Source organism: Melopsittacus undulatus, chromosome 1 (assembly GCF_012275295.1).
Source record: "Melopsittacus undulatus isolate bMelUnd1 chromosome 1, bMelUnd1.mat.Z, whole genome shotgun sequence".
NCBI lineage: Eukaryota > Metazoa > Chordata > Aves > Psittaciformes > Psittaculidae > Melopsittacus > Melopsittacus undulatus.
In genome coordinates, this window is record NC_047527.1 from 120,800,892 (window position 1) to 120,821,534 (window position 20,643).

At 38.3% G+C, this 20,643-nt stretch overlaps 1 protein-coding gene across 2 annotated transcripts in view; it reads left to right on the forward strand.

The window, feature by feature from the left end:
• Positions 1–20,643, forward strand: part of CDK14 (cyclin dependent kinase 14) — a 318,203-nt gene that overhangs the window by 59,047 nt on the left and 238,513 nt on the right. The window lies entirely within an intron of this gene.

The following is a 20,643-nucleotide window of genomic DNA, read 5'->3' on the forward strand; positions in this document are numbered from 1 at the left end:
TATGACTTGTTCAGATAATGGAAAGATTTTAATATTTCTAGAGGGAGAGCTGAGAACTGAGCCTCCATACAGCAGAACCAAGGTTGATTTGTATACCTTACTGTATAGTACATTATATATGAACCTGTAATGTATATTAGTTTGGCATAACTCTTTCCCTGACATAAACACATCTGTTGTCTGTTACTGTCCCCATAATAATAAGGTGACAGCCATAGAGACTGATGCATATCATGTATGTTGAATCCATTAAGGTATCTGAGATGGTAGTGAATCCGTTATTTGTTCTTCCACATGATGAGTTTGTGGCTTCATTTTCTGTAGATTGCTGTAATTAACAGGCTTTATAGCATCTCATATTTCTCAGTAACTTCCTGTGATGAAGAGCAGAACCTTAGATACGTGGTAATGGTACTTCTCAGAGAGTGTGCCATGGCTCCAGGGCTGGTGGGTCTTCTGCCACTTGTCACAGCTTGAAAATGAACACTGTGACGAGTAAAAATATGAACAGGTTGTTGACCCGTTAAAAGGTTGTGAGGAGCCTGGAACAATTGCTGAAATTCTCTCACACCACACAACACCATATTTAGGATTAAATGTCACTGCTGTGAAGTTCTTTTATTAGCAGTTGCAGTTATCTCTGAAAACAGAACCAATTAGATGGTTCCTTTAGCAGTGGCCTGGAGAGATCTTGTGAGATTCCCTTTCTTGTTTCAGGTTTGGTATTTGGCCACTAAATTTCAGGAAGGTGAGAATTAGGGCAATTGCTCTGCCAGGATTCCACTGAAGGTATGTGCAGATAAACCTCATATAAATGCACAGTCAAGTAAACTTCTTTGAGTCTTAACCTCTTGTTGTACACTAATTTGGGGTAGTTGAAGGTCCCACATGAGATAATGAAGACAAGAATAATCATGACATTGCCTCAGTTCCTTCCTACTGTGAATGCCAGTGGGCATTCTGTTCTGACATTTCACTTGGTTTTGTCCTGGTTTTGGCTGGCATAGAGTTACTTCCTTCTTATTAGCTGGTGCAGTGCTGTCTTTTGGCTTAGTCTGAGAACAATGCTGATAACACACTGATGTTTTAGTTGTTGCTGTGTAGCACTTATCCTGATCAAGGGCTTTTAGGTCTCTCATGCTCTGCCGGTGAGGAGGGGCACAGGAAGCCAGGAGGAAGCAGAGGCAGGACACCTGACCTGAACTAGCTAAAGGGGTGTTCCATGCCCCAGCATGTCATGCCCAGCATATAAACTGGGTGTAATTGGCCAGGCGGGGCTGATCACTGCTTGGTGATGGACTGGCTGTTGGTCAGCGGATGGTGAGACACTGTATTATGCATCACTGCTGTTATGTGGGGTGTTTGGTTTTTTCCTGTTTATTTGGACTTTTTTTTTGTTTTAGTTTTATATCTCTTTGTTACTTTCCTTTTCATTATTATTATCATTATTAGTATTATAGTTAATAATTAAACTGTTCTTGTCTCAACCCATGGGTGATTTTTTTTTCCTGAATTTCCTCCCCATACCTCTGAGGTGGGGAGAGCGAGCGAGCAGCTGCTTGGTACTTAGTTGCCAGCTGGAGTTAAACCACGACAGGTTTCCAGGTTGGTACTGCAGATCCTCCATCATTCTTCTTCAATGCCAAAAGCGTTGTCCTTCTTTAATGGAGCAGTTATATTCACCTCAACACTCATCATTTTCTTTTGTTGATAAAATACAGAATACATTAAATTTTAAAGTAAATTAAATTTCAGGCTTCAAGTCAATCCGTGAACACCTTCTCAAGCTGTCTAGCATTCTGTAGAAGTAGTTTCTATGTGTGCTAGAGAGGACACAGAGGAAGCTCTCAGGAGTTCTGATTAATTTTCTGAAACTAATCTATATGATGCCTCAGGTAGTTGGCCATATCATCTCACTTTTGGGTTGCCTTCAGAGTTTCATCACTTCATAGTCTAGATTGCCTTAAAGCTAAAAATTGGTAGGATGTCTATTTCCATATAGTTTCTGCTCCTTCCTCAGAGACACCAGGGTCTTGGCCTGCGGAACCTTGAATTCATAGATCATGTGATCTTTTGCTGTGATCCTCAGTGGATTTTTCAGCAGAAATTTTGATTATCCTTTTTAATGAAGTGTGGAGGGATAGAGGCAGCTGAGCAGTGATTGCGAGCTGCAGTCTTTCTCTTGTACGTAGGTAATTCCATTGCAGTGTAAGAGTTCTCAACAGTTACTCCCATCTGAGGGTGGTTGCTTTTACTGTTCTCATGATATGAATTCATCATTTGCATTATGTGACAAACTCAGGACTGAAACTGTGGCTCTAAGGAGCAATGCTTTGTGAAGAACAGAACTGATAGGATTATTTCGAAGTGGATCCTATAAACACACAACTTACTGTAGATTATCTACATTATAGGAATGTGGAGGTTGATTTGGCTTTGTTTTTTTTTTTAACTACATTTTGTGCATAAATACTTTTTTAGTTAGAAAAATTGAGATTTTTGCATTGCGTTCTAGAAAGACATCAGGTGATATAAGAAAAAAAAGAAAAAAAGAACAATAAAGCCTTTCATGTGAGTGCCTCAAAGTGAAAATGAAGGAAGGCTAAAATCCAGTACTTTCAAAAAAAAAGATGAAAATTTTAGTTCATGACACATTTAAACTTGAGAAAGAGATGAAGGTGAACTCATCTTTTCGTGTTAAGTTTTAATTCATGTATAGAAAGCTTTCTTCTCCTAGCTATAATACTAGGGATGACTTTGAAATGGTGTATCGTTGAGCTATGTCCTTCTATGGGATCAGCTGTAGCAATATATGTAACTCAAAAAATGAAACATTTGCAGGGATTCTTCGCTGGGGTTTATACTGGTACATGTGAAAAAGCTAGTGTGAATTCTTTATAAGTCTTCCTAAAGAAAAACTTTGTAAGCTGTGTCTCTAGTATTCAACATTAATGTTTTTGTCATAGAAATATTATTACACTTTCCTGATTAGCTAAATTTGGTTTAGGTTTTGTTTTTTTTGGGGGGAGGAGGGAGGGTATTTTAAATACAAGAATTGTCAGCTATGTGGTTTTAGGAATTGCATATCATATTATATAGGTTACTTTAATTAAAGCTACTCCCCTAAGTATTCTTACTGATTGTTATCTACTTCCAGACAGAGTGCATACATTTGAATTTATACTGCTTGAGTTCTTTGTGGTGTTTTTCAAAAATGACTGACTGATTTTCTGAGTAGTCTAGGTGATGCTGCTCTGTATTCAGTACATTAGTAACATTAAGTCATAGTGCTGGAACATGAGGTTATATGCATATACAGGTACATCATAAGTCTTGGGAATTATGGTGCATTTTTGGTCCATAATTTTATTTATGTATTGCAAAGATGCCTCCATTTCTGTTGTGAAATGTTGCTGCTGTTGACAGCACAAATAACTGTATGATGCTGAAGATAAATGACTGCTATCTCTTACTGTATTTCAGCTGGGGATGAGGAAATTAGGGAAACAAGATGCAGCTTATTTTACTTAACAGTTGGTATAGGCTTTGTAATCTTTTCAGATAGCCTTTTTTCACAGCATAATTTTAAGATATTATAAAGGCACAAACACAGCGCTAGGTGGGATAAAATTCTGTCTGTAGTAGTTAGGTTTGTTTTTGCAAGTAAGAGTGGGATGTGGCTGGCAGAAGACTATTTGTTTTTTATATAGCAAGGCATGCTATATTATTGCAGGGTAACGTATCCTGGAGTCCTGTTTTGCATCTGACTAGATGTCCACCCCCAGTGGAAAAGCTTACAGATCTGCTCTCTTATTAAAAGTCAAATGGTAATGAAATTCCATACCTTCACTAAGCTCAGCATCTGGTATCTGTGTGTGTTAACTGCTGGTCATGCTGCAGATGAGGCAGATGATCATAGAATCATAGAATAGTTAGGGTTGAAAAGGACCTTACGATCATCTAGTTCCAACCCCCCTGCCATGGGCAGGGACGCCTCACGTTAACCATGTCACCCAAGGCTTATTAGTACTTCTGGCTAATAATTAGAGGCAAACAGAATTCCTTAGAACAGTATTTATGCAGTACCTTTAACTAAGAGTTTAAAAAAAAAAAAAGAAGTAAGGCTTGAAAAATAGTATTCAGCTTCCCTAAGAGACAATCCTAAATCATCTTAAATCAAGTTCTAATCGTAGATGTATTGCACCAAAGTGGTTTAGTCTGAATTATTTTATTTATATGAGATCTTTACTAGCATAGCAAGGAACACAGAAGTATCTATAACAGATGAAACAATCTCAATGTAAGAGTGTTCAAAGGAAGATACGGTTTTGCTAGAAATGTCAGGGTTAGGTTTTGCTATTGCACAGAAAACGTATAGTTGTCCAAAGTCATTTGATTAATGTTTTATATGCAAAGACTGTTTTCACTGAGTTGAAAATGTATCTGGACTGGTTTAAGTATTTTTCAGATGTGCAAGATTATTACATAATGTTCTCCATGTTGTTTTTCCATTTGAACTTGCACTTTAAACATTCTTTGTAATGCAAAGTGTATTTGAAATCAATCACTAAACCCACAAAATCTCTTTTTTTGGTCTTAAAAGTTGCAAAAATAATTGGCACTATGTTACACTGCATTATATTTCAGACAGTGACTTTTTAAATGAAGTCCTACCACATCAGATAGTGCAGATGGTATAGTTCAAATATTGGTATAGTGAAGCAAGTTTAACAGCATGGTGTACTTGGAATAACTTGTCATGCATTCCATTGTGCAATATTATCCACTGCGTCACTTGCCATCTTAAGAGAAAAACTATATTCTTTGCATTCAGCACATTTTTGTTACTTCGGGGTTGTTTTATTAAAATCGTCTTGTGTACTCTTATGTGTTCTAACTTCAAACTAAACCCATACTTGCAGTTTAGGGAAGAAGCCATATTTTGTGATCACGTGTGACAGTAAGGAACTGAACTGGACTTGGACAGGTATTGTCCCTTCCTGTCCTCTCTTTCTGAATGCAACTGGTTAAGCATCTTGTTAAATCAGTTTTTATGAAGTATTATCAGTGTTTATGAAGTGGCTGGCCAGATGTCCAAGTGACTTCCACAAGTGAGTAAATTAAAAAAAACTATAAAATGTGTTTACTCTTCCTTGTGTATTCAGTCTGCAGCTGCCAAAATGGAAAGGCATGTGTTGAGGAGCAGTGGCTCTCCTTAGTCATGCATTTTCTTCTATGAGGAGAAAAAGAAGCTCATGAGGTTGTATGATACTTGTACAAATTACTGCATGTAGTTATTACTTCTTGAAGAGGAGGGAAGAGTCAGCTGCCTTTCTCCCTTGCTTCCTCTCTCACCTACTCTCCTCTGTCTTGTATGACTCAGTGTAGACTAATGGAAAGAGGACATGACTTAGCATTTCCATTTGAACTCTTTATAGTATGACCACACAGAACACAAGATAAGTACTGGCATTCTTTTCATTAAATTTTATGACTAAATGATGGTTTGCATGCTTAGTTGATTGACCATCAGAGCTGTGATGTTGTGTAATCTTTCTGTTTTACATATAGCTATTTGCAGATGACTGCATAATTAATATGCCAAAAAGCAACAGACATGCCTCCCTGCATATGAAAAATTGTTCTCAAGTGCCACAGAGCATTTTGGAGTCTGCTCTGGGATGAGAGCCACGGCATGACTGACTTACAGTACTGATAACATGAAACTTTTATTTGTAGCTGGTTTCCATGAAGTTTTAAAACCTAAGTGCATAGGTATTTGACTTCTTTTTTTTTTCCTTTTAATTTTGGCGAATTGTTTTTTTTTAGGTCAGTCCTCTTTCACCCCCTTAGGAAACAAACCAGTCCTGTCTTACAAGAGGCTCTGTGTAGTCCATCTATTCCAGTTGTAATTCTAGATAGCCTTTTTCTTTTGGTCAGGAAGCACAGGGAGAGAATAGGGATAAGAATAGTAGGGAGTCAAGCAGAAATGCTGAGAAGCTTGCATGGATGAACAAGAACTTCCTAAGGAGACTCAAATGTAAAAAGGAAGCATACTGAACATGAGCCAGCAGTGTGCACTCGTATCCCTGCACTGTGCATTGGGCTGCATCAAAAGGAGTATGACCAGCAGCTCGAAGGAGCTGATCCTGCCCCTCTACTCTGGTCTCATGAGACCTCACTTGGAGTATTGTGTGCAGTTGTGGTGTCCTCAACATAAAAAGGACATGGAACTGTTAGAACAAGTGCAGAGGAGGGCCACGAGGATGATCAGGGGACTGGAGCACCTCCTGTGTGAAGACAGGCTGAGAAAGTTGGGTCTGTTCAGCCTGGAGAAGAGAAGGCTGTGTGGAGACCTCATAGCAGCCTTCCAGTATTTAAAGGGGGCCTAAAAGGATGCTGGAGAGGGACTCTTTATCAGGGACTGTAGTGAGAGGACAAGGGGTAGCAGATTTAAATTTAAACAGGGGAAGTTCAGGTTAGATATAAGGAAGAAATTCTTTACTGCGAGGGTGGTGAGGCACCCGATCACATTGCCCAAAGAAGTGGTAAATGCTCCATCCCTGGCAGTATTCAAGGCCAGGTTGGACAGAGCCTTTGGTGGCATAGTTCAGTGTGAGGTTTCCCTGCCCATGGTGGAGGGGTTGGAACTTGATGATCTTAAGGTCCTTTCCAACCCTAAGCATTTTATGATTCTGTGATACAGAAGGTGGAAGCAGGGACGAATAACTGGAAATGAATACAGAGACATCTTCCAAGCATGCAGAAATTTAGTTAGGAAAGCCAAAGCCCAGCTGGAATTGAAACTGTCGAAGGATTTCAAAGACAACAAGGTCTTCAATGCAATAAATGCAGATTTTTTTTTTAATACAGTAAAAATAATTAACTTGTAAATACAGGACTGTTTGGCTTCTTTGTATTAGATCCCATTATTCTGTGGGCTGTTTGGCTTTTTTTCTGTTTACGTGCCTTGGTCCAACACCCTACTTGCTTCTGGACTGCAGTTCTTGTTTTCTCTGGCTTGCCTCCTGTGCCCCCTTTTGCTGTGGATGTCCACCACATTCCTCTTAACATGGTGCCTGTCTTTTGGCACATATTGGTCTCTGGAGGTGCTTGCTTGCTAGCTTTCTTTTTCCCTGAGGATCCTTCTGTCCTGTTCTCCCTCATCCTCAGACAAATTTGATGTTGACAGAATAGGGACAAGAAATGTACATGTTTTGAATGTATTTTCTTATCAACTGGAAGCTTTTTTTTATGTTTTCTTTGGACCTCCATGCTTGAGACACCTAATAAAAAAATATGGCCTGGAGAGTGAAAGGGTTCGTTTTGCTTTCTTCAAAGTGGGACTCTGTGGCAGAGCCCATTTCGGATGGTCTAGTGATGTGGGTCGCTGCAGCTGCCTTGGGCATGAACCAGGGCTGTGTTTCACCTGATAGCTCACTGCACCTCCTCAGTGCATAAAAGTTAAGAATATTTCTGGTTGTCTGGGATGTCCTCTCTGTTGAGCTGTGTTCTTTCTCTCCTGATGGTTTCGCTTATGTATAAGTTGCTATTGCCTGTCGTGGCATAGTCTGTCCAGTGCTCCCCCAGCTCCATGAGGTTTCTGGGGAGCCAGGAGCCATCTGAAGGACAGGCCAGCAGGGGTTGCTGTAGGAGTAGGAGATGGAGAAGACTCGCTGCCTCCCTTTCAGAGAAGCCCTCCCTAAGGATTTGCTCCTGCTGCCCTCTTTTCTCTTGTACAGCACCCAAGCTCACTTGGGCTCAGCAGTGGCTTCCCAGCACAGAGTAGGTGTCTGCTCCTTTACTCACAGCTTTGCATATTTTGTATGTTAATAAGTTAAATACTGCGATTCATCTTTATAATGCTAAAACTAACTTCAGAGTTCATATATGGCTCAGTACATTTAAAATGTTTTTTTTATATTTATTTTTTCAGTAAAAGCAGACAGTGTCATTTGTAGTGCTTATTTCCAGATGCCCATAGATTATTACCTTAATATCATTTGTCACTCAAGAACTTGCAGATTTCCTTCAGGACTGGAATGTAATTGAATTGGGAATGATTAGTTGCATCCTTTTGATTGAATGTGGAGTATTTTCCTTAATTCCTATGAAATCAGCATTAGCTATTTTGGCTGCAGTTCTGTGTTGGGTTGAGGCAGTGCTCCATTGTAAATCAATATATTTTCAAAAAGACTGCTGTAAATTGCCTAGATAGCATATGCATGGTTACTTTGGCTGCAATGCTGCTGCAGAGCCTCATACTCTGCCTTTCTGGGAACTCCACAGGCAAGTCCATCATATTTTTAAAAAAAAAAAAATCTTTTTAGAAAGAGCATGGTATTGCTGCTGAAATTTACACAGGGAAGTGTTGTAACCTCAGTGCTCATCTGTACCTTTTATATTTTGCTCCACTAGGATTACCCTGTCTTGAGGGATTTCTTTGTTTTCTGCTTTAGATTTCCCCCTTTCTTAGCTGTAGTACAGCCGTACCATTTCAGCTTGCTAGTGCAGAAAGATGTTGTGAATTCAGTTGCTGAATGAGCCCAGCCTCACTGCAAACACTAACATTGCTAGAGAGATGCCAAAGAGTTGCAGGTGAATCTAACCTGATCCGGGCAACAGCAAAACGGTAAGATAGGGCTTGTTTAAGTGTCTGGGATTAATTTGATACTGGGGTTTCCCATTTCAACCTGAAGCCTAGTTATCACATGCTTCCAACTTGAGCAGGATTCATTCTGTGCATGTCAGGGTGGTTTTTCTCGGGAATGCTTAAAATCCAGGCAGCGGGAGGTGGTGGGAAGCTGGGAATGCCACATGAGACCTCTCGGCAGCCACCCTGGTGAGACTCCCCAGCAGCACTGCCTGCGGTTTGTAAATATCAGGGAAAAGGTAGGGAAAGCCTTAAAAGCGATATTTTTCTTGGTACAGCTTTGTATTTCTCTCTCTGGCAGCCTTATTTATTATTGTATTAAGAGAATAGCATGGACAATTTTTTCCGATATATGCTTGGTTGAACGCCCTCTGGGACGAGTAAGTGAAGGACGTGATCAGCCACTTTTTAATTTCTGCTAACAACTCTGTGCATCTTGCTGGATCTAAATAAATGTCTTTATCAGTTGCATATTTGCTTTGCAGTGGAAGATAAAATTAAAATGATCCTTTAAAAATGCATGCTATATCATGGATGACAGAATATCTTCTTGCCTTGTTAATCTCTGATTATTTTATTTCTTTTGCATGTATTTAATAAAAAATAAGTGAGGTAGTCATTTTAAGTAGTCATTCTTGTATGCTTATGTAGGAGTGTGTTGGCAGTGGTTTGGATCTTAGTGGAATATTTCAACATATGAAAGCTTAGAGCAGCAGCATGCTCAGGGAAAGACAGGAGGAAAAAAGCAGCTGTTGTCATTAGTAGAAGACAGAAGGATTCAAATGTGGCCATTGTATGGAATAATTGGAATTATTTTGATGACTTAACTGCCAGCTAGTGTATTACAGTTGTAGATCAAGCTATAGATCAATCTCAACAGAAATCCAGTGGAACTGACCAAAAAAATATTTAAGCATATGTTCTAGCATTTAAAGGAAATCAACTATGGTAGTAATGGTAGAGGGATGAAATGTTTTTTGCTATTAATAGTTAAGTGTAAAAGCAGAGGGGTTTCTTTCTAGGGGAGTATGCTTATACTTTATGCAGTATGTGAATTATACTCCAAGAAGAGATCAGTTGTATATCAATGTGGGATCAAACAACTAGTTTGACAGGTGTTCATGTTTGCTTTTTCTGTACTTGCCAATTAAGGTTTTTTTCTTCTTTGTCACTGAGATGATTAAAAGGGGAAGATTCGTTCCTATCCCAATTATTTGCTGAAGGTTTCGTTATTATTTTGCTGAAGTTCCTTATTTAAGGAAAAAAAACCAGTGTGACACTGTATATGCTATCATGTGAATGATGGGAAGTGGGCCATTTCACACCCTACACAAAGTTAATTTGCATAGTTTTGACTCGGAAGGTAGAGATGTTTTTTTTTTCTTGTTCAAGAATAACCTTGGGTGTTTCTATTACAATAATTATTACAAGTGATTTTTGTGTGACTTTTACTGTCATACCTATTAATAAATTGCAGACCTTCAGTGCGTTTGCCATTGTTTAATGCATAAAAGTAATCCAACCATTTGTTTTTTTTCTCGTTGTAAAAGCAATGAAAGTCTGGAAACTTTTAGGCACATGGGATTTTTTTAAAGCAGTTTTTAAATTGCAGGTTTTTTTTCTTAATGATATTTTTCTATCTATGTATATTTGTGAAAGCTGTTGCTTCCACTAGGTTTCTTCCTCCAAGTGTTTTTAATTCCCAAATGTTACACTGTCAGCTCTGTTCACTGTGTTACTACTGCATCTGGACTTGTCCCGTTTTAGTGTTCCAAGCTTAAGAAATCAATCATGTTTTGAACATTTTTTATTGATAAATAATATTCTCTATGGTATTGTTTACTTAAACAGAGATCCCAAATTAACTTGGGGTGAAAATAAAATATAATATGTAAAATGTGGCCAAAAGTTAAGAATCCATATGGCAAATATAAGAAATGCATAGTTTAATGAGTGGTTAGTGCTGCGTTCTTTATGAGGATCAAGATCTTTGTGTGGTTCAGTTCTGTAGTGAGCCTGGGGTCTGTCACAGTGTCCTTTATGTTTCTCTTATGTCTATGATTCCAGATAGAAAGAGCTTTAAAAAGTTGGAGTTGAGCAGGCTAAAAATCATCAGTGTCACATCTTAATGCAAGGGAGTTAGATAGCTTCTGAATTCCTACAGAAGTGGTCACCTCTCTCTTTTTAGTTATTTTGCTATGTAAGTGATAAACAAAACCAAACAATAAATTCCTAAAACCAAACGCACTCACACAAGAGGTTTTTAATGTTTTCCCCTCACACTGTAAGCTTGGGTGGGCTATTTGAAAAATTGACCTCTGAGGAGGTACTCTGTCTCGGGCAGGCAGTTCTTGCTCTCCTAGATACAAGAAAAGTGGAAAACCATTAGAAGGTTCTGTCTCGGCCATGATGCAGGTGTGCCTAGTTGATCCCAAAGAGTAACTGATGTAGGCACTGCAAGAGTGAGCCACACAGCTCTGCTGGGCTCCCAGTGCTGAAGGTAATGATTATTTTGACTTTTCAGGGAAATCCTTGTGTGGTGCTGGCTACCTTTTGCCTCTTGCAGGTTTCAGCCGCTGCCCTGGGATGACCTGCGTGGTCAGTAGGAATTTGCTCGTGTGAGAACTTCCTGGGTGAGTACCCAGGCAGTGCTTAGCCTGGGTCAGGTGAGGCTTCAGGCTGTCATATTCGGTGACTTCTGTGTAAATGTGATAGTAGATGTGCCCTTAAAGGTCATAGGAGCTGCCAAGCAGATCCAGACAACTTTGCTGGGGTTACTCCTGTTCAAAGTCTTGGTGAGGCAAAAATATTCAGCTGTCAGGCAGTGTTATATATTTGTAATTTTTTTGTAAATTGGTTTGATAATACTAGTGTTAAACTTTTCCTAAATATTTCAGGTACTGTTACAATGATAATTACAGCTTACAAACCATATTGAAATGGAGTAGAGTATCCTAGCAAATACTAATTGAAACAACAGAGAGACTGTGATACCAGTGCTCCAAAGCCTGTTGCCGAGCTCAAGAAAAACGTAGCTGGTGTTCTTAATTCTGGAAGAACAGGCTAAGTGTTACGTTTTCTGAGCCTGAATTGCCTTAGGTAGGTCCATACAGGCTTTCAACATCTTTGAGTAGGTTTTTCTTTTGGTACCATGGCAGGAAGGTACATGAATGAAAAATTGGTTAGTTAAGGAACGGACTCTTAGGGACTTTATCTTTTTTAATCCTGCTGTCACAATGTTAATGTCAGAACAACTTCTCCCAGCAGCAGGTCCATCAGTCATGAGGTGCTTCTTCCATGTACATGATGATTTCTGGGTTTTGGCGTAGTTCCGTAAATAACTTTCTGTGACTACTTTTTGCTTTTAAGATGTGTATTGTATATTGTCAGAATTATTGATTATATGCATCTCTTTTGCATGTGGCATATTTTCCACTGATATCTTCCATTCTACTCCCTGATTTAAAACTACATATAATTTTGGATTTAGCAATTTAGCAAAAAACAAGTAGTGAAATAGTAACTTAGCATAGTGCTGGATGTTGAATTTGGGGGAGTGAATTTGTACTGTGAGGTTTTTGAATCAACAGCATGAACAGATAATTTTTCCACTGTGAAAGTATCTTTCAGACTTTTCCCTCTATTGCTGGTGAACTGAGACAGTATTGTGATTCTGCACTTTTGCTTATCATATTCCTGGTTGGCTTTGTCTGAAGTTCCTGCGTGAGTTCTGGACTAACCCACAGAGGATGCAGATGCAGGGAGTTTTAGCTCTTATTGTCACACAAGCTGCTGGTGTGCCAGCCAGAAATGGTGTGAAAAGTGTGGGTGGAGATTTTTGATTTATTTTGTAAAAATTTTCAGAATTCATTACAGAATTTGGGGAAGTTAATGCTACAGTGGAACTTGCTATCTCATTCTGCTGCTGTTGCGGCTTCTGGTTGAAAAAGATTTGTGATAAACTTCAGCTAGATGTTAAGCTAGTAGCAAACATCAGCAAGCGAGCTTTTGACCTAATCTGTATAGTTGTATCCTGGAAATTGTATAGAATTAATGTTAGCTGTATTTCAGTTTTGCTGTGTCGGATGTTTGTAATTTAATATTAAATGGCATACAGCTTACCTGAAGAGGAAAATACAAAATGTTGCCAAGTTAGCAGTGAGGAAATAAAACCAGTAGGAAAAAGCATAATGCTTGTTTGTTGTGAAAGATCAGCTTAGTTTAATTCATTTCTGATGCTTTTCAGTGTAAAGGCTTAGTATGTTTGAATGTGTTCTCTCCCAGTTTCTTAAATCTTTGTATAAGTGCAAAGAAAATGTATTTAAGCCTGTAGGGAATATGTGTAAAATATGCTTGCTCAGACTTCTCTATAAATAGTGGGGGTTTTAATGAACAAATAGGTTCTATTGTTAAATATTGCTGTAGAAATGTTATTTTAATGCCATGCAGAAGAGTTGTCTTGAAAAGTTCTATAGTTGAGTGTGATTGATTTTGCTGCTGCCTGGGAAAGTGGTGGAACCACCATCCATAACTTTCAAGATGGCAAGGAATTACCTGTATTTGGCAAAGTAGTCCAGATGCATAAAATTATATAGCTATAAAAAATATGATTATACTGCTGATAGGCAGCTGTGCAGGAAAAGGCATGCAAAATGCCTGCAGTCAGTCTCAGGTTTGTGAAGTATTTTAATGAGAAACTTAAATGTACTGTAAGGACGGAGGACTTATCCCTGATGCTCTAACTTTAATGATAGTTATATGATTTTTGACCAATTTTATTTTTGGGGTTTCTTGTTAAAAGTGATTCAAGATGAACTCACAGCTTTGGAGGTGCAGATTCACCAACTGCAGAAGGCTTGGCTGTTTTGTACTGTTACAGCTTTTTCTTTAAAATTGATTTTAAGCACAGTCAGAAGTCTAATGCAACACATCTTTTTGTTTGAACGCTTTAAAGCAACAGCAGCGATTTTCACTTCTCTGTCAAAATACCAGTTTTTTTTGAAAATTAAGCATTAACTCTGTACTGTTCTGAAAATTCTTGGTTTAAAATTACTGTTGTCCTTATGGTGAGCTCTCCTCACTATCAGTTTGAAACCTCTCAATTTTAGGTTTTATGCATCTTTACAGGAAAAGATGTACTGGAGTGTTCTTCATATTCTGAGTCAGGGGACATAGAATTGACTAGGGTTGGAAAAGACCTTTAAGATCATCAAGTCCAACCATTATGGTATGCTTGCAGAAGTCCTGCCATTTTTTTTTTCAGTGTAGCACATTACATAATGAAAAGCAAGTTTTATCATGCTTCCTTGCACCTTTTTGCTTTGAAATTTATTGTGCTACTGCAAGCCTGGCAAACCTGCAGGAGCTGCTAGAAAATTCCCTGAAGACTTTTCATTCAATTTTTATAGATTTCTGTAGCCAGGCCATTTATCTGAGGTGAGAGAAAGGAAGAAAGGAAAAAAAAATAAAAGAGAGAGGTTAGGTGTGTATGAGATCCAAACGCAGATAAGGACTCGCTTCATTTAATTGTGACACTGGACTTGTCATCCTTGTCTGAACTCTCAAACTTCCATGAAAGACACCAATGGCAGAAGGGTTGTGGATGGCTGTTATTAAGATTTCTGGGAGACTGAGTTGGAATATAGGTTATTCAAATCTCTGTATAATACTTGCACAAGAGAATAATGACAAAGTTGTAGCTCTTTTTCTGCCTATATCTTTATACTGTGCCAATTTGATAAAGGATACCTTGTCAAATTCAGTGGTTTGGAAGATAATATGTAAGGGAGCAGATCTAGAATTGCTCAGTGAGCTTGTCTTTCCTTGTGACATTGATCTGCTTTGGAAGCTGTATTTCTCAAGCTGTAGGTTGTTGAGCTTGGGGATAAAGCACCTCAAAGGAGAATTCTTTCTTGGGAGTAGAATGAAACTTTGAAATGCATTAGCAGAATTAAGTAAAGAACTCATTACATAGTTTTTCACTTCAGCAAAATAATGGTAGTAAAATAGGAATCTCAAAAGAGAAGGAAGGAAGTAAAGCAGCAAAAATGCAGAAAAGAGGGAGGGGAATGAAGTAAGTCAATTGTTGTGTGTTTGGCTATTTTTAACAAAGGAATTGATCTGAATGAAGGAAGAAGAGCCAAGCTAATTTATCGTTCTAGACTTGAATTATTTCTCATGAAGCACTTTCTAAGGGTCTACAGAAGATACTGTGAGATTCCCATTGATTTGTAAAGGGTGGTACAGCATACTGCTTCAGTGCAGTGAACATTGTTGTCATACCTGACAGAAGGTGGTTGTAAAACTTCCGCCTGCAAATGTATGTATTTCACAAAAGTGATTATGTAACCTGCCCCCTTCCTCTTTTCTTTTATAAGAAAAGTGTGCTTCAGAAGATATTTGAAGGTTGGTCTTGAGTTCTTAAACTATCCTGTCTGACTTTTCAGACTGAAACAGATTCTCTGGTTCATTGTAATTATAAACTAAGTTTTTATTTCATCACATCTCATTGCTTTCATCTGACTTCAGTCTCACCAGATTAAAGAATTTAGTTGACTTCTCAGCTGAGTAGTTGGCCTTAAGTCTTTCCGTATCAGTTGCGTGATAAGACCTGACCAATAGTAGTATTTTTGTTGCAGTCCCTGCTTGTAGGAGAGCAACTCTTGCTTTAGAAGCACTTGATGATAGCTGTGAAGGAATCAGGAGACTTGCCATGGATAAGCAAAGGAGCCTAAAGGAACTAAATAGAACCTATTTTCAAGGCGTGAAGTTGTTTACCATTTATTTTCTTAAAAACCTTACCAACAGCCTTAGAATTTAGCAAGAATAGGCATTTTGCTGTCAAGTCTCTCGAGATTTCTCACACTTGAACATGACAGTGGGAAGACTTACTGCATTTATGGGTAAGCCTTTGATAACTTCATGATCAGAGGGAGTGTTGGAGGCTAGAATAAAATTATAAACCTTCAGATTGAGAATGGCTTAATATAATGTTCATACAAAACTACTAATAATGCAGTTATGGAAAGAAAACTATAAACTTGTACTGGCACATGTAACCATCTGTTGGAGCAGGAGGCTGATACGGTAAAGGGCTTGAAAATATTTTTTTAATCTTTATTTTTAAATGCTGTTCATATGGTTACAGAGAGGGATAGACAACAGATACAAATGGGTAACTAAGTAAAAGAGTGTAGAAACCACCTGTCACAGTTTCATGGGAGAGTGTTTATGTTCAGACACTCTTCTCCACTGCTTTGCTCGTTACCAAGGAGTTGTTGCCTTGTGCCTGGTACTGAAAGCCACCTCTCCCACACCAGCACCTCTCCTGATCTGCTCCTGTGTCCTTCTGCTTGGTCTATTGGAGGAACGATCCTCCTGCTTTTGGATACAGCAAGTCTTGAACCAGGTTAATGGAAGCAGCAGCTTGGTTGTAATAGGAGGAGAAGCTTGAATGCTGTATGATATACCACTTTGTGGCAAACCTGAGTGTAAAGAATTTATTAGCCAGGCTTTATTGCTAACACAGTTACTGTCTTTTCGGACGTAAGTGCAGAAATAGAGCAAAATGCCCCTTTAGATCAGCACTGTTGAGTTTCTGTCTCTTTTCATGTACGTTACAGGCTGTCAAGACTTCTGCATGACCTTTATCTGAGACCCTGTCCTCAGGTGACTCGTTCTGAAAACTGTTGTCACAAAACAGGGCATTGCTTTGGGGGCACATGTAGGCTTTTATATACCTAAAATCTAATTTGTGTTCTCTTTAAAATCAGACCTTTTTTTTCTGGTGAGAAGAGGAACATTGACTTCAGTGAACTGAAAACTCACTTTTCTGAAGTTTGGCTGTGCTATGAACAAGAAAAAAATACTAATTTTAGAAATGCTCAGCTCCACCTTGCCGTGTCCAAGGTGCATGCAGTGATGTTCAGTAACTGCAGGATTGTGCTTGATTCAAGAAAATATGTTCATATTTAGGTACTAATTCAGCAGAATAAGTATGTTCTGTATTGCAGGTCTGGTGAGGGGAGTCGTATTGAGAGAAAAGGGTTGCATAAACACTGTCCATAATAACTTCCTGTATAAAACTTTATTTTTCCTTGGTTCAGGTGTTTGAACTTATTTTCAAAATTGTATAATCTTTTGGTTCCTACTTCAGATCTCATCAGTTGGCCTTTCTGTGGCAGTGACTAATTTCTCACTTGGCAATTCACCACGGACATTTAATCTGCTCATGGAGTTCAGTGTTTCAGACAAACACAGGGAATTAATATCAGAGCTTCCAGTTCAAAAATTCTTCCATCTGGCACTTCAGTGACCTTTTTCTATTTGCCTTCCATATGACAGAGACAGTTGGTTTAACATCAGCTTCAATTTCAGAAATAAAACATCCATTTTTGGAGAGTGCCTTTGAAATGGGCTGTGAGAGATATATAAGTTTATGCTAGATACAGAAAGGAGCATATCCCCAGATACTATTTTCAGTCTCTGAGCTCTATTTTCAATTGGATTTGTTAATTGATAGCTAGCTTTGCTAGTAATCTCTGTATCCAAATAAAGTTCAACAAATACTACCAAAGAATGTGAATTACAGTTCTGGGACACAGTTGATCCTGTTACTCCTTGAAGTTACCAGAGGGGAAACAACAGGCCATCAGGACAGGGGAAGAAAGAAATGTCTTAATTTACAGTTATCTTTATCTCACATATTTCCTCCCTCCTTCTCTGATGGTTACTCTGTTTTTTGTCCTTTGGTCTCCCCCTCACTCCCCTTTATTTTTTTTGTCTCATGCAAGCTCTCTTCCTGCTCTGTTTAGCTGTGCCCATCAAATGTTCAAACCGAAGTGCTGGTGATTGCAGGGAAGGGTGAGTGTTGAAGGACCTCTTTCAAATTTGGGCCTGATTGCAGTAGTAGGTCTGGTATGAACTCCCTGGTGATGTCATGCAGCATTACATGCTCTAATTCCCCTTTCACAATTTTATTCGCTCCCTTACCTCATCACTTGTTTTTCATCTTTTCCCGGATTGTAGCTTTCTCACCAATTGAACTCTCTTCTTGACCTGTTTGTGTTTCTGCTTGTGAATGCAGCAGTCTTTTGCTGACCCTATCTTCTCTGGGGCGAAAAGAAAGAGCTGCCCTACTGCTTTGTTCTGCAATGAGAATGATTCTCCAGATAGTTGTGTTTTTATTTTAGACAAAGTTGCTTATAATACTCCAGAACATTCCCAAATTGTGTTTTATAAGTAACAAATGTCAAATTCCATTGCTGCCAGAATCTGCAGATAACTTGTGCAGTTCTCAATTGCCATGGTACCAAAGCATGGTGGAAAATAACATGCATATAAAAGGTAATGGAAACTCATATCCAGGTAGGATTTTTTTCAGTGAAAATTAATGTTGGCCTTATGCTCTCAACAGTTCAGGTGCTGGGTTAGTAGTCACTTGACTGTTTATGATTTTTTTCTTTATATCTCTGTCAGCTAAATGCAAGTGCTAAGTCTTATTCTCTGTAAAAATGAGATTGTTGTGCTACCTTCCAGAGCGCTTTGGCTTTACAAATTACGATCTATATCTTCATAACGTTTCACTCAAAAAAGCCCAAGTGCTTTACAAAGTTAATTAGTGCTCCCACTTTCTGCTAGTGATATGGGCAGGATCATTATTATGAACAGAAAAAATGGGATTGTAGAGATGTTAAGTGACTTCCTTACTTCAAGTCACTCAGTAATTTTATTTTTGCTCAGTGAGTGCTAAATCTTAGGTTTCCAGATATCAGGCCCATTCTTACTGCTTCCGGAATGGTACAAATGGGGGGGAATTCAGATATTTTCTTCTGATTTGTCAGTAAGAATTTTGGATGTTCACTCTGCTATTTAGCCAACTCACCAATTTTTACTAAGATGAACGCGGTAACAACGAGTGGTAGAGAATAGTAGATGGATATTTTACATCAGTCCATAGGTAACGGATGACCAAAGTAAACACTGGTAGGATGTTAAATGTAGAAATTAAAAAGCAGATATAATGCATCTTCCTGAAAGATGTGAAGAAGTTCAGAGTAGTTTACACTATACAAACGTTTTTAGGTTTTTTCTTCTATGTGGTAGGATGTTTGGTTTATCATGCCAAAGTTGATGGTTCTTTATTACTGAGGTTATCTTTATGAATCTGAATAAATTCCACTGGTACGGGTCAGGACTTTTACTAAGTACCTTAACAGATGATAAATTCAGGGGACATTCATGACTGTCTTAAAATTCATGAACCACAAGAGCTATACATTAGTGACTTAAGAGATCACTTTTAACTCTTTAAATGCCATGTTGCTTTAAATAGTAAGTTAATTAATCCAGCAATCTTTAATTCTAAAAATCCTGTTTAGGATCTCTTGATTTTGCTGACAGTGATGAAGTAAAAGAAATCTTGCATTGAAACTGTATTACAATAACTACATTTGATAAACGTATATATTTTTTTTTTTACATCAATCCCAGATGCAGATTAAGGAGTATTGCTTGAAATGCTATAAGGTGATTCAAAGAGACATCTTTATTTAGAAATGGTTCCATGAATGGTTATACTGATTTTCATTTGTTTAATGGGGCTTATTATGGACTTTACGCATTGAGCAAAAATACAGTTCTTGTGATTTCAGTCTCTTAACTTCAGCAGTAGTCTTTATGGGAACAAATCAGTTATTTGCAAACATTGTCTTGAGATACGATAAATACTGTGATGTTAGGATGGGGGTTGTAAGAAATTGTATCCCAGTGATCCATACTGACATAGTGATGATTAAGCCTGTTTATCAGAAAGCAGTGTTGGGATCTTCTTAAATTGATTGTGAGGCTGGATAGGACAAAAAGGAAAAAAAAGACTGTCCCAGTTCTTTTGTTGTCTGTCATGTATTGTCTTCCGATTCTGATCAGCAAGAAAGAAAGCTGCAAAGTTTACACTACATTATGCTTTTTTTGTGATTCTAAGATTTGGAACTCTGAAGTGTCCTTTCTGTAATGTTCTCAGTGTCTGGTAATGGTTCTTTTTACTTTGAATAAATAAAAAGCACATAGAGAAACACTAGAATAACTTTTAATACCAAATGTGATAACTTTTGTGAGGCTGCTTTTGTTTTGAATTACATTAGTATAATCTGTGATAGCTCAAGTAATGTTGGAATTACATGAATATTCTGATTTTCTAGATAAGTCCTCCTTTTGCTATTTCTTTCAAAAGCTGAGAAGAGCTCTTCATGCAACTGCAAAGTGGCTGCTTGTGCTGAAGAGTTTAAGTGGCAAAATTACTTCTGTCTCATCATCTCTTTTTTTGACATACCTTTCTAGTTGAGACTGAATAAACAATTATAGAAAAAGTTAAAAAATGGGTGTATTTCAGTCATCAGATGTGGAGAGTGTATGAAATACTAGTGATTGCTCTGGTTACTACTTGGTATATTGGCATACTGTATGGCAGCAGAGTGTGAAACAACTTGGGGAAATACAGTTGTGTATTTAACATTGCTATCTTTATGCTCATGGAGAGGTGCTTCTGTTGGACCATACCTGGGATGACAAGCATCTTTTCTCCAAGGCTGGGATCAGGGACTCTCAGCTACTAATACTGTTACCACATTGAGTAGTCACAGTCATTGTTATTTTCAGATTAAATCCTTTCCCACGAAGACACCAAGTCCCTGGACATTTTCTGAGTGCTGCTTTGGAAGTGCTTTTCCAAACAGTAACTTCAAACACAACCCCCTGCAAGTTTCTGTAGGACCACTCTGTTCTCTGGAGAACCGCAAGACTCTGTCTAAGGGAGATGGGGTGTTGGAGTCTAGTTGCGGTTTTCCAGGACTTTCACCTTGGAATCAAAGCAGAGACTTGGGGGATGAATGCCCAACATGTAAAGTTCCCTTGTGCAGATGTATGGAATGCAGGCACACCATTGCCATGGTTTTGTTTTGCCTTTTTTCCATGTAGGAAAAAAAAAAAAAATT